The sequence below is a fragment of the Terrapene carolina genome, unplaced genomic scaffold (assembly GCF_002925995.2).
Source record: "Terrapene carolina triunguis isolate 2854851 unplaced genomic scaffold, T_m_triunguis-2.0 Scaffold231, whole genome shotgun sequence".
NCBI classification, from domain to species: Eukaryota; Metazoa; Chordata; order Testudines; family Emydidae; genus Terrapene; species Terrapene triunguis.
Window position 1 is genome coordinate 6,879,003 of NW_020664582.1, and position 24,619 is coordinate 6,903,621.

At 39.9% G+C, this 24,619-nt stretch overlaps 1 protein-coding gene across 6 annotated transcripts in view; it reads left to right on the top strand.

Annotated features, from left to right (window-relative positions):
• The window catches only part of AUTS2 (activator of transcription and developmental regulator AUTS2), a 962,448-nt gene that overhangs the window by 905,306 nt on the left and 32,523 nt on the right, over window positions 1–24,619 (top strand). The window lies entirely within an intron of this gene.

Genomic DNA, 24,619 nt, shown 5'->3' on the forward strand with positions numbered 1-24,619 from the left:
CAGCTGCCATAAGGCATATGCAGAAATACTGTAATCCTTCTGTATTGTACTTAAACCCTGGAGTTGGGATAGAGGAACTGATCATCAGATAAGGTGCATTTCTCTAGCGGATTGTTTATTTTAATACAATGGATGTGTCCAGTTCAGCTGAATCTGTGCTGCTTGACTGTACATTACTATAGGCAGAAGAGAACAGTAGACTGGGGAAATGGAGGTGGAAAATTTCCTATCTGCTGTGTTACTCAGCACTGCAAGTGGCCGCATGAACCTGCTAAGGAAGTACTGAAGAGCACTTGGTTGAATCCATATATCTTTCCAGCAACATAGATTGCATGCAGGGTTTTTGCCGGCCTTGCAGATTATTATTTGTATTATGGGAGCACCTATGAGCTCCAGTCATGGACCAGTAGGGCGACCAGACAGCAAGTGTGAAAAATCGGGACGGGGTGAGGGGTGGGGTAATAGGAGCCTATATACGAAAAAGCCACAAAAATCGGGACTGTCCCTATAAAATAGGGACATCTGGTCACCCTATGGACCAGGGACCCCATTATGCTAGGTGCTGTGCAAACACAGAACAAAGAGAGGGTCCTGCCCCAAAGAGCTTCCAATCTAAATAAGATCACTACCTTATTCTTTGCTGGATTGGGAAGATCATCATTACCCTAAAATGAAGAAGAAATAAGATAATAGCAATAGTTCATTGCTTATTGAGTAACCTTTTTTTTTTGTTAAAAGCACCGCAAGACAGGTACAAGTTGGAAACACAGTTAGTGACTTGCATCTACCAACCAGATAAGATGTAGTGAAAGGGTGATATAAACACATGGTCAGTTTAAAAAAGAATCTTGACAACATCCCATGTATTTGTAGCGAATAAACAAAGTCTCAGTTTTTAAATCGGTGCAGGTGCGATTGCTAGATGGAGGGAGTCATGTTGAGAATGAAACTTTTAGCTGGATTACTAGTTTATTCAGAATTAGTTTTCTTTTTTCAGAGAAGCATGTTACATTTATAACTGGATAACACCATCTATTTTCATTGCAATCCAACCCCTGGCGTGCTAATAACATGCCAACTCTTCTGCTCACTTTGGGGATCATTACTTGTTGTTACCAGATGACCCTACCTTAAACTGGCATTTCAGGTGGTACTTTTCCTTTTGAGTAGCGCTTATTCAGTGCTCCCATCAGGAGTTAAGGAATAGTATGGTGCTAGAAGGCTAGGGGTGCACAGCGGGTTCAAATTTTGAAAAGGCGTGAACGCCTATGATGTGCGTGTATAGTGCACAATACATTTACTCAAGTGGGTGATTTGCAAGTCATGTTTCTGCACGCATTTTTCAAAATATGGGACGTATTTTGGATGGAGCACAAACAGAAGCCCTGGGCATTTACTATCATTAAATATTCTTGGGTGCTTTTTGTTAGAGTTGGGGTGCTAACCCTGGTGTTCTGGTCCAATTCAGACTTGGTTAATGATGTTCTGCCTACCTAAATTCAAGCTGCATTTTCAGTTAGGGTTGCAATGAACTTTTAAACCACTGCTGTCATGCCTCCCTAAGTCTGGCTGCTTTGTGTATGAAATATTTTTGCCAAATCTCTTTCAGAATTCGCTATGGGCTATTGACATTTTTCTTTCTTTTGTGTATTAGTGACCCCTCTGAATAACTTACATTTTGCAGGGCAGCACTTTGTATGATCATGAAGTATGAAAAGCCCCTCTATTCATTTTGAAAAGGGGTGTAAATGCTTAGAGAGACGGAGGGAGAGAGGGAGAGCTGGGGAGAGGAAAATGTTCCTTAGAGTCTCTAATAAAGCATCTGGAGAGAATCAGCAATTCAGTTGCTCCTCTCTTACATCATGTCGATCATTAAGATTTTTTTAGCGGGGGTTAACACTCTGACTCGGTACACGGCATTGCCAATATTAAAAACAAAACAAACTGAGCCACAATGAAATGGCATGACTACTTCTCAGATCGAAAGAAGACTCAGTATTACCAGCTCCCCTGATTTTATCACCAGTCTCGTGATATTTGGTGTTTTTCTTCAAACTCGGCTCCTGGAGTCACGTGAATATATGAACATCGTGACTTTCATTTTTTTTATTTTTAATATAAGTTTCTAGCCTTCCCGGTTTTGGAGAGAAACTTAAAAATGTGAAACCTAACGGGTCAAAAACCAGAAGGCAAATAAAAAAAATCCCAAATGTATTTTATCCAGTTATTTATTTATTTATTTAAAACCCAGGATTTTTTTTGGTGGGTCTGACTGAAAATATTTAAATGCTCGAGATGGGAAATATTGGAAGAGCTTAGTCAAGCATACACGACCAAATGAAGCATGTTATGTAGGTCTACTGCTATAACTTGGGCATACTAGCCAGTGGTTACAAACAGTCCCTGGGTCCCAGGCAGCGGCCAGTATTTCCCAAGCCGCCAGGAGTGAGCGGTGTGTGTTGGCTGTAGTTCTTCCTTGCAATCGCTACAGTTGACTCTTGTGGCTGTTGCTGGATTGCAGAGGCTGTTTCTTCTGCTCCAGCCCAGCTGCTCTGACGTGCTTTTCCTGCTGATCCACTGCTGTGGTTTTTCAGTGCAATTCTGTGGGGACCAGATAACTAGGGAGAGGACGTAGTTGACCATTTCTCCCCAAACATGTCAGAGGGGAAACAGACCTACCCTTTACTCTCCATCATACGAGCAGGCCACTAGTCTTTCTTCCTTACTACTCCCCCCAAAAGAGAGACCCATAGATAAGAGTGAGGAGCCAAAGCCTGTTGTAGGGGGAAATGGTAAGGCCTTCCATAGCTTTGGGATAAGCATCCTGCATTTTGACTGGTCGACCCCATTGCTTTTGGAAGGCCAGTGCTGAGGTTGAGTAACTAGGTTCCCACAGGTGGTGCCCAGAGTATGCATCTATCCAGCAATCAAAAGGCAGGATTTCAATAATATTTTGCCAGGTTTCCTGACACTAGCAAAACTGTAGAATCCTAATTTTCAGAGTTACTACGCTTCCACGGAGACTCTCTGGAATTGTAGTTACGTGCTGAGATATAACTCCTTCCTGCAGCACCCTCACATTAGTCAAGTCCTCTCTGTGAAATGCATCCATTTATTTAAGTAAACATAACAACTTCTTTGCTTTGAACCATAGGATTATTTTCTTCATGGCACATTTAGATGTAATTTCCAGGACAGATGCAAACACTGGTAGTCTTAATTCACAGTATTTTACCCAGAATGGTGGGGAGTGGTAACAGCAGTGGTTCTCAAACTTTTGTACTGGTGACCCCTTTCACATAGCAAGCCTTTCAGTGCGACCCCCCCTTAGAAATTAAAAACACTTTTAAATATATTTAACACCATTATAAATGCTGGAGGCAAAGCGGGGTTTGGGGTGGAGGCTGACATCTCACGACCCCCCATGTAATAACCTCGCGACCCCTTGATGGGTCCCGACCCCCAGTTTGAGAACCCCTGGGTAACAGCAACAGAGGTAGACTTTCACCCCCAATGCTTTGCGCAGCCTGTGGATGTCGTTTGGTTTTAATCTGCTGTGTGATTAAAAATAGATGAATGTTATAGCAACATAAAAACAGCTGAGGATTTGTTCTGTTTTGAAGTATTCTCTAAGGTGGTTCTCTGTCTTCTAAACCTTTTCCTAGGGAGATTATTTAATGGGACTTGGGGAGAAGAGGGCAGCACTGAGAACTGTGTGTATGAATTTCACTTTTGAATAGCTTTTTAAAAATTCATAATGGAGTTGAAATACCAGTAGCTAAATGCTATTTTGTGTAATGTGTAGGAAAGTCTATCTAGTGATGGGAGAGGAACAAGCCTTTCTTTCCGTGTTCATCACATCTTCAGAAAAAATTATAGAGGCTATTGATCAAAGTGGATCATTGAGATCTTGCAAACTGGTCTTTACATTTTCTTCAGTTTTATGTAAACACCTTCACTATGCGGAGGACTGGATTTGGCTCCCTGTTACCCAGAAAATCTTTGTATTTTGCTGTCCATCAGTATCATGTCCTGGAGGAGTTTGCAGAGTAAAAGAAGGTATCATGGTAATTAATCCTCTTTCATATATTATCCTGCTATATGGAGGAATGAGGAGCAACTACTCAGGCCTAGTCAACAGTGAATTTCATTCAAGTCATAATTAGACGACTGTGGTTTACCTTTGTCTCTCTTGGGTTGTAGATGGGGAGGATGTAGATATATACCGTACCGCACTGTGGTTGCTCTGCATGCTCTGTAATTTTTGCTCTTCTTAGGTTCTGAAGGTTTTTACTCTCTTATGTTGTTGTTTGCTCACGGCAAGCTTTAAACATTTAAATGTTAGCTGATGTGAAGGGGGAAAGCATAGGCTATGCATCTTAGAGCCGTGCATGCCTTCATTTGTGCTTTGTATATTTAGGTTGGTGAATGCCTTACTTTGTGAGGGAAATTTTAAAATCTCAAGACATCAAATATAGATCCGGCCATTATCTGACTGCCATTTTGAACATGAATTTTGGTGTGCAGCCCTTGCTCTCTACCTGTGAAACATCCCTAGCACTAAACTGGGAAGCCAACCTTCTACGCCAAATTGGGGGTCTGCCGCAGCACGATCTAGAGGCGCATGTCACCACACTGTGTTTAACATGCCGTGTGCAGGCAAGTTGGAGGACTTTAATTCACAGATAGGACTCTGTGTCTAATTGATGAGCTCGTTACTTTGCACCTAAGAATATACAGTAAAGGAGACAGGTTGATGACTTATCAGCGCGTCAGTCTGATGGATCCAAAGCAGGTGACTGCAGAGATTTGGTTTGTGACAACAAGAGTCCTGTTACTGTTAATGACCCCCCTCTAGCAACTACAGAGATCAACAGCAGTGATCCCTGCTGCATATACATTCCCAGGTTTCTGAGATTATTTTACTCCCTCAGCCTTATTTTGGCAGTCAGGGCTGCTTTCTGTCTTCATGTGGAGGCATCCGAACGTCCTCGGGCTATTTTGTAAGATTAACAGCTTCCCTGGGTATTCTGACAGGGAGGAAATTTAAGGAACAAGAGTATTTAATTTAAAGCTAATCTGTTTTTTGTGAGAGCGGGAGGATTAGACCATTAAATTCTACATGCCTGGCGGGTTTATGCCACTGATGGCACTGATGAGCAAAACATGCTGCAGAGAAAGCAAGCTGAAGATTGATGGTGTGTTAGAGCTGGACGGAAGGAACAAGAGCTTTTATAATGCTAGGTCTTTAGGCCTTTGTCAGTCAGTCTATATGATTTTGAGTTAATCCATGGTCCTAAACGTGGTTATACGTACATTACACGACCCAGCATTTTTTAGAGGAAGGACGTGACGGGAGTAGATTGCGCACAGCTTTGCATGGGAAAGGAGAAGGGTGTAAGGCTCACCGCCTGCCACACTGCCTCTCATGTAGTTGAAGTTATTTCCCTTCTCTATTTGAAGTTAGTGTTGCAATATCAACATCTTCTAGAGGTGTTGCTAACAACTATTTACAACCTAGGAAGAAATGTGTACTTTTGACTGTCTCTTCCCTGTGAAACCTGATATCTTCGTGGCAGATATATAGCTAAATAACAGGGTTTTTCTATGTCGGAGCACATCATTCTTCTGCTAAAACAGATGCAAATGTTCTCTTATGACTTTTAATGGGCTCCTGCTGTTTTGCAGTGGTTCGGGCATGGTTATTTATCATTACTGTTGTGCAGTACAGCATTATATTCTGGAAACTGACTCATAAAAAAGAAAAGTCAGGTACAAATGGAAGCTGATCACACTCTGTGTCTACATATGAAGAATTTCTGATGCTGATCCATGCTTTACTGGAACTTAATGTTTCCTCATGGTGAGTCGGTGGTTCATGGATGCCCATCTTCCTACCATATATGTATGTTTAAACACAGCTGGGAATGAGAAGTATTTGTGTTACTTTTGGGATATGAACTGAAAATGAGCCAGTTTGTGAGGTCTCATAGGACTGAGGCCTTAAGGAGACATGCACAGCAGTGAAGCTCTTCACATGGGTATTATGGATATGCGACATTCATGCTTTGTGTTGGAAGAAGTGTCGGTTTGTACAGGTTAACACCCTCTGCCCTGAAATGAAGCACAGAGGGTCTTTCCTGTTCTGGCACATGGAACAAAAGGAGTTAAAGTCCACTTTGATATTTCAAGAGCTTCCTTTGAACAAGCTTCCGTACCATCATAAAAAAAAAGTGCAGTGTAAAATGTCCGAATTCTAGCAAATTGGACAATTTGGCCGTTCTGATGCTTTCATCTAAAGTTTTATGCCTCCAGGCCTGTGACAAAAGTCAATAATATGAATTGGAAGATATTGATTATTTTGGAGGTCGCTGTTGAAACATCATATACGCTTGATTCGGTCTCCCATCGTCCAGTAAACATTTGTTTTCAGTTTGGCTTCCCTCGTGGAAGGAATTTAAAATAGCATCACATTTAAAGTAATTTCTCTAATTTTAAAATAGCCTTTTTGAAAAAGTAGAAAATGTTATTTTTAAGAGGTATTTTTTTTAGTTTAGAAACTTAATTCTAACATATGCGTCTGGTTTTAATTCCTTTGCAAACTCTGGACTCTAGGCTGCAAGCTAGTTTATGCCATGGGACCCTCGCTCCCTTGTGGAAACCCATTGCCTTCAGTATAGCTCTGCATAAGCATAGGAATGTGTCTGCATCAAATAGTTTGCAGGATTGGGGACTGGATGTAGTTTAGAGCTTCTAGGATATTATGCAGGTATGTTGTTCCCTGGTATCTTTCAAACTAGCCATTCTGCCTAGTTCACCATACCTAAATTAAAACCTCCTCAACTGTGGGAAACTCCAAACTTTGTGGATAGGGTATGGTCGTAATCTTCCTTTTAGAGACCCCAATCCTGTGCCAAAACCCACTGTTATGGATCTCTGTACCCCAAGGAGTCCCAGTACAACCTGATGCAGGATCCGGGCCTTTCACTTTTGTTGAGTGCTTTTGCTTTGCACTGTTAAGCAGTAGCCACGTTCCACCCCAGACTTGGTTGCAGGCAAATAAAGTGAGTCTTGTGGATATTTGTCAAATGCTTTGGCATTAGAAGCGGTGTATAAATATAAGATTATATACAAATATGAAGCACCAATAGTATTCAAACGGAATATGGTAAAAAGCCTAAAATCCCAGTTGGTTAAGCATCTGCCCTACAAGTCTATTTACATAATTAACTTCAAACTGTTTTATGTCTCCTCCTTCTGGAGATTTAAAAAAAAACAGTTTTAATTTTTAAGGTAAAGGGACAATATTCAATCTTTGGCTAATTTCACAGATTTACCTCTTCTAACTCTTTATCCCTTACCTTTGTATTGTCACAACTAGTGGGGCGCGGGGGGGACGAAGGGGCAGGTAAATAAAATGGTTTGGTTTATATTTTCATAGGAAAATAAATGTATTGGAGGGAGTCTAGTATTAGCACAACATGCTATCATATAGGGATCAAAGTTCAGGACCCTGGCATGATGTTTTGCTGCTATAGTATAGGAGCAGCAAACTCAACTCCTTTAGAGAAGTTAGATCTTAGATTTGTTCTGTAATGGCGAGGCGAGTCACTTTCAGGTTTCAGATGGAATAAAAGCAGAATTCAGATCAACACCAGGCCTACCCACTGATTCAGGAAAACCCATAAGCAGATGTTTTAAGTCCATCCCTATTCAGGATATCCCTTGGAAGTCAATGGGATTTAAGCACATGCTCAAAGTTAAAGAGCTGTCTTGAATGGGGATGCGTTCCAGAACTGAGGCTTTAGAGAGAAGTGGTATAAATGGGGGGAGAATAAAACAAATTATTGCAAAACTATTTAGATACAAGTGAAAGCTGAGCTAAACGAAAAATATTTATCTCTGGTTCACGGACTCTGAATTTTACATCCAAATGCATACGGCTGAGGATTGAGCTGAATAATAATCTGTGAATAGACTTTTTAGTATTTGTTTTTGATGAATTCCAAAGCCAGAATTATTCAGGATGACAGAGAGATTAGTAAATACAGCATTGCAAAATTATTTTTGCTCACCCACCACAGGCAAATTGATATTTTGCTTGCCTATTTTTAATATATACATATATATATATATATATATATATATTTTTCATTATTTCCATCATCATAAAGGGTGGGCAAGTAGATTTTATGCATGGCCTGGTCATTGTTCATGACAGTTTTGTTGTACCATTTAAGCCTTATGTAAACATATAAACCTGTAATTTGTTATAGATTTTAATCCCAATACTACACATTTGTATGTATATGTTCACATGTGTATTTGCAAGATCTAAATGTACATAATACAGATGCACACAGGATCCATGAAATTGTCCAAATGTGTATATATGATTTCTTTCTTCAAACTGAAAGTTACTAAGAAGAAACCTGAAATCTTAAAAATGATGATTAAAATATCTGAAATTCTGGCGCAACAGCCAGCAATCTGTAGTAAATGTTGCAAGTGAATTTCCATTATAAACCCAGTTTTGGTGACCTTGCTAAAATATCCCTTCAGCTTGAAAGCATTGGTAGTCAATTTCTCCAAAGTACCATTCAAACTGCTACTGACATCCACCTTGTTAATCCATTTTGGAAAATCAAAAATGAGCCACCAATCCATCACTTCAAATAGGACCTTAAGCCTGTGCAAAGACTTATGCATGTGAGTAATTTTAGGCACATGACTAGTGCTGTTGATTTCAATGGGACTACTCACGTGAATGAAATTAAATATGTACATAAGCCTTTGCAGGATTAGGGCCTATAAAGTTGGTAGGCTGTCACTGCTATGAAGATTGACATGAGAGGAAAATATGCAAGAGGATTTCACCAATCAGGTTTCACTATTCAGTATCCCTGAAGTTACCAAACCATCTACCGCAAATGTAACAGGAGAGAGTATTACTTCTGCATCAGATCTGTAGACTGAAAAACCTATAAACGAAAGTGTGATAAACCTACATTACAAGAATAAGGGGACAGCCAATGAAATTTAAGGGTAACAAATTTAAAACCAATAAAAGGAAATAATTATACCATGTGTAATTAACCCATGGACCTTATTACCACAAGATATTGTTAAGGTAAAGAGCTGGAGGCATTTAAGGCAAAAAAAAAAAAAAGGCATTTATATGAATAAAAATATGTTATCCACAGTTACGTAAGAGAGATCAGTCTCACAGATCATGATATATGCCAACCATTAACTGACAACTGTGGTAAGAAACTTCCCTCAAATGCATGTTATCGCCTAATTTTTCATGACTGGGATGTTTACATCTTTCTGTGAAGGATCTGATACTGCCCTGTGTTGGAGGCAGTATACTGACTATACTGGATGGAGTCCCATTGGTGTGATGCACTAATGGCCAATTTCTACATCAGATCCTGGAATAGTCAGGGCCGGCGCAACCCATTAGGTTTCCTAGGCAGTCGCTTAGGGCGCTACAATTTGGGGAGCGGCGACCGCAGCGGTATTTCGGGGGCAGGACCTTCCGCCACCTCTGTGGGGGGCGGCATTTCAGGGCGGGACCTTCCGCCGCCTAGAGCGGCAGAAAAACTGGCGGTGCTCCTGGGAATAGTTATTTGTCATTCCTATTTTCTCGTCCACTGGATGATGTATTTTACTGAGTTAACATGCCTAGAATGTGATGCTTTTTTGAGACAGAAGATGCATTTGAAACAATTAATTAATTATTTTAAAGGAAGCACTTATGATTAATGGTATAGCTTGTTTATTCATATGGAGAGCCTTGCCTCTAATGGCAGTGAAACCAGCTGCTCAAAACATAGAACTGCCCCGGATTATCATTAAAATTCTTGTTTTCCATTAATAGCATCATAAGGAATTAGAAACCTATTTTGTAATGTATTCTCAATGACAGTTGCAGCACAAATTCATTACCACACATAGTGTACATCCCACACGACAGCTGAGCAAACTTATGAAATTACCATTGAGGATGATTATATTGGTTATGAGGATTAGCACAGCAGGCAGCCATATTGGCACAGGGCAGGGTTTGGGCCAAAGGATAAATATACATTCTTTGATTACGGTTATTAATGGGAGGCTGCTAGACTTTCAAGCAAAGAAAAGGCTCACTGGCCACCTGTGAGCTAATCACATGGATTTGCCTCATTCTGTATTTCAACTCACTTGGAACCTGTAATCTAATTTACAAACAGAGATGAGAAGAGTGAGCAATTCATTTTCTGCCTCACACGGATGTGCTTTGTAAACTTTTAATCCTTTAAAAATTACAGTTCGGTGCAAAATGGAGAAAGCACAGTATGTAAGTCTTGTGTCTTTAAGTGCACCATTGACAGGCTACTAATTAGCCTCAGTAAGGGGCTACAAAAGCTACAGCAAAGTGAGGAGCAGATGACACATTCAAACGGTATAATAACTAGAGCATATATAGGTTAAAGATTTAAACTAGTAAGGAAAACACTTACCCTTTGGATTGGAAAAAGGACCTACAGTAGGCAATAGTGTCTCCATATTCAGGCCTTACATTCCATTGGTGGTAGTTGTATCAATCAGGCAAGGTACTAACAAGTTTCAACAGGACTTTATTTTTACAGTGGAAACCTCTTTACCAAGCTGCAGCTGCACCCTCTTTCACTCTCACTCAGCCTCTTCAACTCCTCCCCCCTCCTTCCTGTTTCCTGTACTTTCATGTGGTGTCCCTTTCAACACACAAGGTGGTCGCTTTCCATATAAACGTCAAATCCAGCCAGTTGATCCACCTTATTATATTTATGGCAGAAATAAAAATGTGGGTGATCGTACTTGAAACTGGTCTGGATTGCATGTCGTTTACCTTGGGAATGTACATAGGATTTATTTGTTTATTTTTAGCCAAGTATTGAACTCACATTAATCAGAAGATGATTACTTTTCCTAAAGGCCCCATGGTAATTCATGCTGGTGTATTTTATGAAGTCTTTGTATGCGTATTTCTATTGGAATAAGGTTACTCTGCCAGACAGCTAAAAGCTGTCATTACTGAACCACTCTGCTACTTTAATTAACATCAAACCCGTGAATTACTAGAAACAAGTAAATTGTGCAATTTAGGGATGATTCTCTGTCATGCTATGGTCCCTTTACACAACTCTGACATACACTCTATGCTTTGGCTGTTCTCTTCTTCCTCCATATGGAAGTTTGGGATGAAGAGCTTAAGTTAGAGCATACCTGAGAACTACATCATCCAGTTTAAAGGTGTCATTAATCTCCTGTGAACCTGTGCTGTCGGATCACTCCCAAAAAATTAGATCCAGAGACTCCATTTTATAGAAACGAATACTGGTAGTGGTCAGTGAAATGTTAATCTACTCTGTGTAACAGAGAAAGACAATGATATTAAAGAGGGCACTCATGTCTAAAAGTGATATCCATGGGATTATATGGGTACCCAAATTCCATGCTTCATATTGTAAACTGATCACCCAAAGGGGTCAGGAAGGAATTTCCCCATATTGTATGGCATTGTTTGTTAGGCTAGGCACGTTGTGGTTTATTATTCCTGCATCACAAGCATCAGGTACCTAGCCACTGCTGGACTAGATGAATGAAAGGTCTTATCCCATGTGCTAGGTCCTGTTCTACTATAATTGTATGTATTTTCCCCCCTTATGTTTTGTAGGCTAATTCAGCTGATTCCAGTAACATTTGCTTTATTATATAGAACTTATTATGCCATAAGGCACTCTTCACTGTGCTGGAGGTTGCTGTAATAGGAGCCTCAATCCCCCTCTGAGGTCTATGAAACGAGAGCCGGTCTACGGTGCAACCTCCCTGATTGTGATTAATGTTTATACAAATTGACAGGCACAAAATGGAATCTCTCTGTGCCCTGCCAAGCTCCCGTCATCTCCCTGCCTCAATGTTTGAAAATTAATTTGACTAAAACAAATAGTCAGTTTCCCCTCAATTTGTTTGTACAGTTTCAGTGACGGAGGACAGCCGCAAGCCTGAATGCCGCCCGTCAGTTCCAGTAATTGGAACAAACCAGTCAATGCTCAATAGATTTAAAGAACGGTGGAGGAGGGAGGGATGTACAAGGAAAGGAGATGTCAAGGCAAAGCAAATCCTTGTGTAATGATACTTGGTGCTCATTCAGATGGAGATGCACCTCCCTTGGAATGATATGGAAGTTCTTTATGTGACCTCATGGCAAATCCTGTAGGACTCTATAAAAAAATGAAATCCTTTCAATAGATGTTTTTGAATAAGTCTATGGAATTTCCTAGAACATTATGTCCCTGCTATAGATTCCTATAGGATGGTTTGTTTGTTTGATTTTTAAGCTATAGAAAGGAACTCATTTTTTGCTACATTTTATAGGCTTTTGATTATTATTATTTCTGTAGAGTCTTACTTGCTTAATCTCTTTTAAATTCTATGACTGTTCCCTAAGGACAGAATTTGGTCTATGGGGACATTTTTTACATACCGAAAGAAGCTTTAAATGACCATATCAGTGCTCTTGAAATAAAGAAACAAATATCTGATTTCAATAGAGCCACATTGTTTTACACCTTCCGAGGATTTTATATGGTATAGTCCAACACAAGAAACTTGGTGAAGGGGAAATTAAGGCTGCAGGCACGTCAGTCATTTGAGTCCCTATTGCCTTTCAGTAATAATAGAGTTTATAACAAAAATACACTTAAATGTTACCAGGCTTTCACTTGGAGAAGTGGAGGAAGCTGATGTGCTGTATTACTGGAGCTCCAAAGAAATCTTGCAAGCCAGAGAAAACATGCATATAACTTATAGGCCTCAACTTACCACCAACACATATATTTCTTTAAAAGGATGCTGTTAAGTAGCTTCAGAACCCAAATTGAGACAATTTAAAAAGGGGATAGGGATGGTAGGCTGGAGACAGGGCTGGTTTACAAACCTAATACAATCAGATATATTTGTATGAGGGGGGGTCTAACCCTGTTCCCTTTTCTCACATGAATAGCCCCATTGAATTCACAGGTTTACTACCCTCCTGATTAGGCAAACAAGTTTCTGCCCATGAACTCCTGAATTTAAGTGGAAAGAGTTGTATTGTAATTTCAGACATCTCCTCTGCAGTGTTGGGAGCTCAAGGAGATTAATATTAAGCTAGTGCATGATTACATCCCACAGTGATGCTGATCAGTGGAGTTTCACTGCGCAAACCCAGTGTAACTTCCTGTAAAAAGCAAGCCACTGAAATCGTGCTTATTACCTTATGATATTCTACAGTTAATTTCATGGAGGTGGTGTTAGCCAGAGAAGCAAAGCAGTTTTAAAACGATGTTTTTGTATTGACACTGTGCCTTTAAAGGTTGCTCTGAAACCCTTCACTGTAAGACCAAGGGGAGAAAATTCTTGGCACTACAGAACAAATTTACAAAGGAAACACAGTGTTATGTGGCTACTGAGTTATGGCTGTGACACCTCTCTAGGGGAATAAATGTGTTATTCTTCTGTATAAACATATCACACAGCTCTTTTTGTCCTTCGTATATTAAACTGAGCTGCCATGCTAAATTCGATCAGTGTTCATAAGGTGATACTTTTCAAGCTGCTTTTGAAAGCCAGTTTTTATTCAAGCTCATTCAAGTAATCCTGTCACATCCAAGCTGGATGAGCCAATGTCATGAGCATTTTATGTAGCTGTGTGGCTGAAGCAAATCAATGGGCAAGGAAGGGGGGATAAAACCAATCTATTTTTCATCTCAGTGAGAGTTACTTGTATGTTAAGGTTTGCTGGAACCTATTGAAAATGGGACATAAAAATCCAGCCTTACCATGATGTCTGTTTCTTCTTCTTCTATTTATTTATTTTTTTTACTGGCTAGTATCCAGTGTTTCCATTTATTTATTTGCATTTAGTATTAAACAAACAAACAACCCTCCCTTCACACCTCTCCTTAGTGGTAATTTCAGAAGGTAAGCAGTATTATGCTATGTATATGTATTGTATATATATTATGAGAGGGAGAGTCCTATCCCGAGCAAACAAAACCCAGTGTTATGCGTATTGGAATTAATAGGCTGAGGGCCTCAAGCGTTAACTACTCTCCCAGAGAAGAAAGGAGGGTCTTATTGTTACAGCATTGGCCTGGGACTCAGGAGAGCCGGGTTCTGTTCCCAGCTGTGTTACAGACTCATTGTTCTCTGATTGCAGATGGTTCTGGTTTTTGGGGTATCCATTTTGGGATACCTTGGACCTGGTTTTCAGAGGTGCTGAGCACCTGCAGCTCCCATTGACTCATTATAAGGTATTGGTTTTCAGTGCTTCTGAAGATCAGCCCCAAGAGGTCTCAGATTAGGCAGTTGCACAGTGAAGCACCAGATTCAGAGACTACTTTTGAAAATGTTGACCTTAGTCTTTCTGTGCTTCACTTCCCCCTCCATCAAATGGGATAAATGTTCCCCTACTTCACACGGACTTTCTGATAAATGGGCTTTTTCATTACATGCATTTAATGCATGAAAGGAATTCAGAGATTTTATGTTGATGGGGGGGTCACTAGAAAAGCCTCCAAACAAATAAATACCATGGCCCTGTTAAAGTCAATGGGACTAACAGTGGTATAAGTTATGCTCAGTAAGTGTTATCAGGCCCTAAAGTGCAGGGATGTCTGATAATAAAGATGAGGTATTCTTAGAGATTGCGGTGTCAAAAGAAGAGGAGCAACTTGATAGGTTAAAAAGCAATAAGTCGCCTGGCCCAGATGGTCAACCAAAGAGTTCTGAAGACGCTCAAGTATGAAGTGACTGAGGTGCTAACAAAAATGTGCAACCTCCCACTAAAACACCCACTGTTCAAAGAAGTGGAGAGCAGCAAATGTTGTACCTCTGTTTAAAAAAGGCTTTGGGGTGATTGGGGAAATTTTAGGCCAGTAAACCTTACATCAGAACGTGGCAAATGGTTAAAACCATATTTAAAAACAGAATATAAAAAATCTGGAAGTTCATGATATGATAGGGTCTAACCAGCATGGTTTCCGCAAAGAAAAATTGTGTCTCACTATTCTCTTGGAATTCTTTGAACATGTCAATAAAATAGTGGATAAAGGAGAACCAGTTGACAAGGCCCCACAAAAGAGGCTTTTAAAGAAGCTAAGTCATCATGGGGTGAAAGGCAAAGTATTTTCATTGATCAAAAACTGGCCAGGAGACAGAAAACACAGAGTAAGATTAAATGGCAATTTTCACCATGGCAAAAAGTTGACAGTGGGGGTCCTCAAGATTCAGACCACGTCCTATGTCATTGGTTTTTTTTTTAATGATATGGAAAGAGGGAGGTCAATAGTGAGGTAGAAAAATTCACCTATGGCACAAAGTTATTTAGGTTAGTGAGGACCATAGAGGGTATGAGGAACTTTAGAGAAACCTAAACAAGATAGGTGAATGGGCGACAAGATGGCAAATGACATTCAGGTTGATAAATGCAAAAAATATACATGGAAGGGGAAAAATGAACTACTCATAGATCTTATAGCGTTCTAAATTAATGGTATAAAGAAAGGGATCTGGGTATCATAGTAGACAGTTCAATGAAGACCTTTGCTCAGGGTGTAACTGAAGTCAAAAAACAAGCTAGAAGTTAGGATGCATAACGAATGGGATGGTGAATAATAAAGAGAATATTAAAATGCCTTTATATAAATCAGTGCCGTAGCCTCGTGGATAATGTGTGTAGTACTGGTCACCCCATCTCTAAAAGGATATTACTGAACTAAAGGGGGGTCAAGAAGAGCAACGAGAAAGATCAAGGCCCTGGAAAAACTTTCATATGAAGAGAGATTGAAAAGTTGGGGATTGTTCACTTTAAGAAGGAGATGAATAAATGGGGATATGATATAAGTATGTAAAATAGTTACTGGTCTAGAGAAGGGAGATAGAGCCACTTCTGTTTTCCCTGTCTCAAAACAAGACAACAAGTAGACATTTAATTCAATTAAAAGGTGGAAAATACCAACCTGATAAAGGAAATATTTTTTTCACACAATGCCACAGAAAGCTACTGAGTCCAAGAACTTAGCAAGACTGGAAAAGGGATTGGACATTTATATGGTTACCAAGAATATACAGTGTTATAATTAACACTGACAAAAACTTTGCTGAAGGGATATTAAACCTTATGCTTCAGGGCTTAAACCAATTTCTAATATGAGGGGCAGATTACCCCACATCTGTTTATTGTGTACACATTCCTTTGAAGCATCTGGTGCTGGCCACTTCTCAGATATAGGATACTGAACTAGATGGATGTTGAGTCTGCTCCAGTCTGGCAATTCTTGTGTTTCTATTTTCCTAAATATGCTGTACAAATAGTGTGGTTATGAGGGGCCCCATATCTCTTTAACTTACATGTTAAATGGAGAAAGGAGACAGTACTCAGTTTATTAACATTGAATGTTAATTTGCCTTCCTTTTCTTCCCACATGACAAGTTTGTCATCCCATTTGAGAAAAGTTTCTTTTAACAAACAATCTCTGGCTCTTAGCTAGCTATTGGATGCTTAACAGAGTTGCAAAGCTAATTATCAGAGGGGTAGCTGTGTTAGTCTGTATCCACAAAAACAATGAGGAGTCCGGTGGCACCTTAAAGACTAACCGATTTATTTGTGCATAAGCCATAAAAACCCACTTCTTCAGATGTTGCATCTGAAGAAGTGATTTTTTTACCCACGAAAGCTTATGCCCAAATAAATCTGTTAGTCTTTAAGGTGCCACCGGACACCTCGTGGTTTTTAAAATTAATTATCTAATTTATAGCTTCTTAGCTGGATAGGTTAGAAAGTCAAGAGATGTGTCTGTTAGAAATTAATCTTTTTGCTGTGGTTATTTGTTTCTATAGGCGGTTGGAGCAGGACTGTTATCATGGTGTAGTTTTCTCTTTAGGGATTGCATGTATGTACAGTATTTTCCATTTGACAGGATTTTTGCGATAGAAGGAAATTTAGATGCTATGCACATCACCTCTACTTTGAAAAGCTATGAGCCTATGTTAAGTAAAGAGACTCTTTAAAAGAAAAAAATCTAACACCAAGGGCTTTCAGTATTATATTCCTGGTATACAGAATTTAGGTGGGACATTTATGATGTGTCTTCTGTTTAACGGCTGGATTGAATAAATTGTTTCATGTGAAATATTGGAGCGTTCTGCGTTCTCCCATCAAGGCTAGAAGCAGCTCAATGACTGAAGGAGTGTCAACATATTGTTCAATTTCACTGAGTGGTTCTTTTCATTGATCTTCAGCTTTATTGTTTACAATTAAATCCATTTCAATGCAGAAGATAAACATTTTAACAGGCAATAGCAAGGTCTTTTGTACCAAATGACATTCTTCTCTCTTTGATAATTAAGTACAAATTGCGTCACAAGGCTTGCTATTCACTTGTACCATATACTTGGATAATACGGACTAATTGGTGTCAGCAGATGACTGAGCTGCAAGTAACCATATTTTCTAATATGTTTTTAATTTGCATAATCAATAATTTTATTACTGTCCTTGGGATTCAGGATGAAAGATGGTTATGTGCTGAAAATGAAAAATTCTGTTTAAGGTGTACTTTATCCAGTACAATTGATGAGTGACTCTGAGGCCGTTGTTCTGTATGATAGGAGAGATACCTAACAGGATCTCCTTTGTCCTTTCCAATAATAATTTCTGTCACTAGCTTATTTATCCAAATGTTTGATTAAGCAATGTAAAATCAGATTTTCAATCTGAATAACTGTTGCAACATAGAATCATAGAATATCAGGGTTGGAAGGGACCTCAGGAGATCATCTAGTCCAACCCCCTGCTCAAACATATACCCCTATATCTCAAGGCTAATCCTCAGGTGGTGTAAATTGTTACAGCTAGACAGAATAGAGCAATTTACACCAGCAATGACAATTTATACCAGCTGAGGATCTCTCCTCTCTAGAGCTGGGTGAATAATTGATTTTTTGGTTTGCAGGCAGTTCCAGAAAAAAAACGGGTCAATCTGAAACCAAACATTTTTGGCAAATTGAAAAATTCTCCACAAAAAAAATTGCTTTGGGTCAAACAAAATGTTTTGTTTTCTATCTGGGCATTTTTAAAAAGGAAGCAAAAGAAACTGCCAGAGGTAGAGAGGCCACTGCTGCCTTTTAGACCTTTAGCCCAGTGGATTCACATGAGAAGTAGGAGACCTGGTTTCAGTCTCCACCTCTCTGTGATGCAGAGCAGGGATTTGAATGTGAGTTTCCCATCTTGCCGGTAAGTGCCCCTATCCACCGGGATATTCTGAGGGAGGTATCGCTCAATCTCTTCTGTTAAAGCTGTTCCATTGTGTGTGAATAATTAAACAGTCTTTGGAGCATGGACTTGAACTTGGGTTTCCAACCTCCCAGGTGAGTCCCCCTGACCACCAGGTTATAGAGTCCTTCTCACTCTCTTGCCCAATGAATATTCGAGTATTTTCTACAAAATGAAACAGCTTCAACAGGAGAAATGGAGACACACCCAACCCTGACCACCCTCTAGCCGCCAGGCCATAGCACTCTCCTGTATATGGGAGACCCAAGCTAAAATCTTTTCTCCACATCAGACAGAGGGGGATTGAACCCAGGTCTCTCTCAGCCCAGGTGAGTGCCCTCATTACTGGGTAAAAGACTAAGGGAGGCAGCCCCACCTCCATCTCAGCTGGCTGTTTCATGAATGGCATCTAAGGCCTTTGCGAATGCAGGCCAAAAAAAAAAATATGGAGTCAGCCGAAACTGCAATTTTCTGCAAATAAACTATCCATGTGAAAAAAAAAATCATCTAGCTCCAGTCCTCTCATCTATGTCAAAGCTGAAGGAAAATAGAACAATAAAAAACAACAGAATGAGTTTTATATTTTCAAGCGGCCAGCTCTTTATCCTGTATTAGAAGATTTGACAGTAACACGCCTGTGATGCCGAAGAGAATAGCTTATACTGTCAGAGAAATAAAAGAAAATGAATACTAATTCAAAATAGAAAAATGCTATGGAAATGTGAGTGAGGTTGCCTTGGGAGGCTGCATGTTTGGTCTCAAAGATGGGTGTAACAGTTTTACTTCCTCTTTTACTATGCTGTATGATATTAGATCTTTTGGGGGCTTAGTCCAAAGCCCTGGAATGAATGGAAAGACTCATTATTGACTTTTAATCAGTCCCATAAGGACTTCTTATCATGAAGCCCAAGAGTTGTGATAGAGCTAGTTATGGATCCCTGTTTCTGAAGCAGCAGCTTTTCCAGCGCTAGTCCTGTTATAAATTAGAGTAACCAAGGAATTGCTCTAATCTATGCCAGCTGAGAACTGGAGGATCTTTGCCACATCAATGACATGCCCTTCACTGGTCTCAGCATGCTCCCTATGCTTCCAGAGAAGTTCAGTAGGCACAAATTTTATCTCTACAAAGAGCTTCCCCCTACAAAGTGAACTCTAAGGTGGCCAGTTATGTCCAGGTTCCAACTCCCTTGTACTGCCTGAGTTGTACAAAGGAGCCAGATTACAGAAGAGTACCTGGCAGGGCCGGCGCAACCCATTAGGCGACCTAGGTGGTCGCCTAGGGCGCTACAATTTTGGGGGCGGCAACCGCGGCGGTATTTCAGCGGCGAGACCTTCCGCCGCCTCTGGGGGGGGCGGCATTTCAGGGCGGGACCTTCCGCCGCCTAGGGCGGCAGAAAAGCTGGCGGCGCTCCTGGTACCTGGGCCCATATTTCCATGTTTTCTTCTGTGGAGATTAGGAAGACTGACAAAGTGATTTTGTGAGGATGCCACATACATACTGTATTCATTATACAAACCTTGGTGCTTTAAGTAACATGTGTTTGTGGGCATTGTGTCATTCTTTCGTATGCACATAGATATTTGCAATATATATTATGGCTACTGATAGATATAAAAGGTAAAAATACATATGCACACATATATTACATATTACAGATACGCACATGACAACACAAGTGTGTATATTTTTATGTATAGCTAATATCATAAACTCATAAATACAGAGTGTCGGTATTTCACATGCAGCTCTGCGTTTGTATTACAAGTCTTCACAAAGTCTTCATTTCTCTAGGGGTGTTGAGCTGATAGAGTGGTAATCATGTTCTAACAGCCAGGCCTATTTCTCTGATGTTATTGAGCTGATAGAGTAGTAATCTTGTAGACACAGCAAACTTATTTGGTAACTTCATTTGGATTAATTTGGGATCTGTGTCCTGTACCTTGAGAAATCACAATATTCTCTGCTTCAAGTGAAAAGTGGTGAAATTAGAGAAATGGAAGTACAGTGTGAGAGATAATCAGATGCAGATTCCATATACCTATACCTATCTCATAGAACTGGAAGGGACCCCAAAAGGTCATCGAGTCCAGCCCCCTGCCTTCACTAGCAGGACCAAGTACTGATTTTGCCCCAGATCCCTAAGTGGCCCCCTCAAGGACTGAACTCACAACCCTGGGTTTAGCAGGCCAATGCTCAAACCACTGAGCTATCCCTCCCCCGGCACACCATTTGTCTGTAACCATAACAAATTATTTTTTCCAATACTCAAAGAATTATCAGCACTTCCTTTTATTCTTCTTTTGATAAAACTCTCATAGCTGATAGGATTTCCTTTCACTATTATAGTGATGTTGTGCCAATGTCACCATATCAGTGACATAATTATTATTTTTCTAATTACTGATTCAGCAAACTGACTTTTCCCCAAACTGTATATTGAGGGTGCTCTTAAAAAAATAAAAATTCGGACACACACCTCATTCTTGAATTTGCCTGGATGGAAAGAAACTCCTGTGTGGTCTAAAGAAGAAAAGAAAGCTGTGTATTGGGTGACCAATGTCATGAAGAAATAAAGGGCTCTCTCCTTCCAGTTTCCAGTGGCTAGTGAATTAAATATTCAGAAATAATGATATGTGTAAAAAGTCGTAGAAGATTAAGGGAAAACTTGTGTCTATGACCTTGAAATGCTGCTGCAGAAGATTTAAAATTCTCCATAAAAATCATAAAATAGATCGCATTGCTGTGGGATTTAACTCTCTAAATAGGATACTGTGTACTTCAGTGTTCTTGCTGGACTATATACATTAATTATTGGTTGTGCAAAAATACATTTATTAGGAACATTGACACAAGAAAAACTCCTGGACCTTTAATACCCTTTTGTGATGTAGTATAGATGTAATGGCTTGAGAGAAAGAGCAGGTTCAATATTTGACATCTCCCAAATAAAATAAATTGGGAACAACTAAACATTACAGCTTCTAAGCTGTTAACTAATGCACATGGGAATGGTACTTAAGGGGCTGAACAGTGAAGATATACATATCAATGTGGAAAAAATACACACGGGACACCATGACTCGTAATGTCTTTTTTCTCCAGGGGAGGAGTAGGTATTGTGTAAGGAATTTCACTTCACAGCAGAGGGCTGTGCTGAATAAATTTTGCGCACCCAAGAGACACTAAACATATCAGACAAGAAGGTTAAATGAAGGGCTCTGAGAGAAAGGTATTTCCCCTGGAATTGAAGGTGTCACCTCTGCTGTTTTCAGACCACCACTATATTCACCTAGTAGGCAGTTTCTAATGATAAAACAAATCCTTCAAAGCCATGATTGGCATGTCTTCTCACTAAAACTCAAACTACTAACTTAGCCCTTTGGGGACTGGGGATATGTACCATGTCATCCTAAGCAATCTGTTGCTTATTTTTTGTCTCTTTCCACGCTTGGGACCTGTCTTAACAAACGTGATGATCTTACTCTGTTTAACTTTTAATAGTGTTTGATCAAACAAAACTGATCCAAAGAATTAATGCAAACTGAGTTTCAGTTATTGATAACCTACAATTTAATTGCAGTGAGCGACACCTTGGGCACAGGTCACAGTCATTACTTTTTATTCTTATAGAGTCCCAGGACTGCCATATTTTTCTGATCCAGATTCCTTGGATCTCCTATTACAAATTGCAGAGTGCCCTGTTGGTCAGCTCCAGGGATAACAACAGTTTAAATGCATCAGTATCAACCAGCTCAGGTCACAGTTCCCCCTGAGGCGATGGCTTTCTCCATTTCCTGTCTGTACAGTTTCCAGTACCTTCCTAGCTTACTCCACCAAACTGCTTGCCACTCTGCTGAGCTAGCAAATTGCTCAGTACCACTGAGGTACAGATTCCTTCCTGGGACACATTCGTCTGTGCTCTCTTTATTAAATTAAAGACTGATGATGTCATTATGATTTACATTATAAGGGCCACTCCAATATAGCAGCACTTAGAGGGAAAGGTCATTGCTTCTCCACCCAAGCGTTCTGAACATCTGCACAAAAAGGAGACATAGCTGAGTTTGGCTTCACTGATGGGCATGAGGAAAGCGAGGCAGGGTCGTTCTGAGTTGGAGGGAGCTCTTTTCACTTGCTGAACAGGTACAGCAAGGAATGCCTCTTCCTAAACTCCCTCAGAGCCAGAAATAATAAGGAAAATGTCTGTAGGCACAGTTGCTGCTCCATTCTGCTTCCCTCTGTTCCACAGCAAAGGCCACAAGAGACATACATTTGAGCCCACAGAGTATGAACACATCAACAGTATCTCCCTCACCATCCCAATCCGTTCAAAAACCACGAATCAGGTCCCCAAAATCATGGGATTGGCTAAAAAAATCATGAGATTTTAAAAAAGAAATAAAGTAATATTGGGGCTTTTAAAAATTGTCTTCTGGTTTCTGAGCCTTTAGGATGCACTCGCTTCATGATGTCAGACTTTTCTCCCTAACCATGAAAGCTAGAAACGTACTCTTTTGGTTTTAATGGAAGGTGAGATTCTCTTGCAATCTCATGAAACCAACAGCTGGGGCTTTAAGAAAAACAAAAAACCCATAAAACAAATATGGAATCACAAGAAAATTGAGATTGCTTGCAATAGTGGACTTTATGCATAGCTCGTTTTCCATTATTTTTATTTGCATCCCTTATTCAAGAATTTAGAAACATAGCTGTGAACAATTTCTCCTTCGATATATAACATTTTATCATTTATTTATTCGGTAGTATTTTTCCCACCGAAAAACTGGCAAAAGGGTAAGGAAATTGTTTCCTCACAAGGAAGTATCTAGAACCCTCGAGTACACGTTGAACTGTATATTCATCCTGAGCCGCAGGGGCTTTTCAATAGTTTTTCCTAAATTTCTTTCCCCCCCAGTATCGGTGGTTGTTGAAGATATAGCAGGCCCAATTGCTAAACCCCAGTTGCCTGCAGTGAGAGTTGCAGGTGCTCAGCATTTCTGAAAATCAAGCTCCCGGTGTGCAGTTGCAATCATTTTCCTTTAGAATCTCCCTCCAGTAATACTCCCTCCTACCGTATTATAACACTTGGATTAAATACGCCTCCTTAAGGGTATTTCAGGTGGGAGAGATTGTTGTTGAGAATTGATGCGCGTAGTCTCCACTGTATTCAATGTATAATAATAAGTCACTGATATTAACGGGCCATGCCAATTTAAAAAAATCACATTGTGGTCTCTTGTCTTCTGTAGCTATTGTTGTGACAAGTAACTCCTAAATAACTGTCACTGAAAGAGGTCACAAGCAAAAATCTTTTTCATTTCCCCCACTGTTTGATAGCACTCTGTGAATAGTTGGTTTCATTTTTTTCTCCTGTATAATCAGTTAGGCCAGGATCCTGCAAATATTTCTGCCCGTGTTTAATTTTATGCATAAAGCAGTGTTGCCAACTCTCACAAATGTATCCTGCAGCTCTTGGAGTCATGGGATTATATGAATTTCTCAGCTTCATTAAAAAAAAAAAAAGTTTCCAGCCCTCATGGCTGCAGAGAGAAGCTTGAAAATATGAACCTCAAATGTTTGAAAATGAGAAGGCATATAACCCCCCCCCCAAAAATGTATTATTAAAAAATAATGATTTTCTTTAAGCCAGTTTAATGATTTTGAGGGGCCTGACTCATGATCTTTGAACTCTTGGGCTTAGCCATATGAGTATCCCGATTAAATTCAATGGGACTACTCATGTGTAGATCTAAACATGTGCATAAGCGTTTGCTGGGTCAGGGATGTGGTCTGTTTCTGCTGTTTATTATTTGTATCTTCATAGCGTCAAGGAGCCCTCGTCATGGACCAGCATCCCATTGTGCTAGATACTGTGCAGATCTTTTCTGAAATAAAGGTGGCAGGGGGAAGATATATATACACCTCTACCCCGATATAACGTGACCCGATATAACACGAATTCGGATATAACGCGGTAAAGCAGTGCTCCGGGGGAGGGGGGAGAGGCAGGGCTGCGCACTCCGGCGGATCAAAGCAAGTTCGATATAACACAGTTTCACCTATAACGCGTTAAGATTTTTTGGCTCCCGAGGACAGCGTTATATCGAGGTAGAGGTGTGTATATATATATATATATAGGTACAGATCTATTAATGGTAAAAAGTGATTGTAATACCACAAATATCAGGGGCAGGTGTACTACAGGAAATTACTTTCAACTCGTTTTTGGAAGTTGACTACATATCAAGTTGATGTTATCCCTATAAAAGCCTACT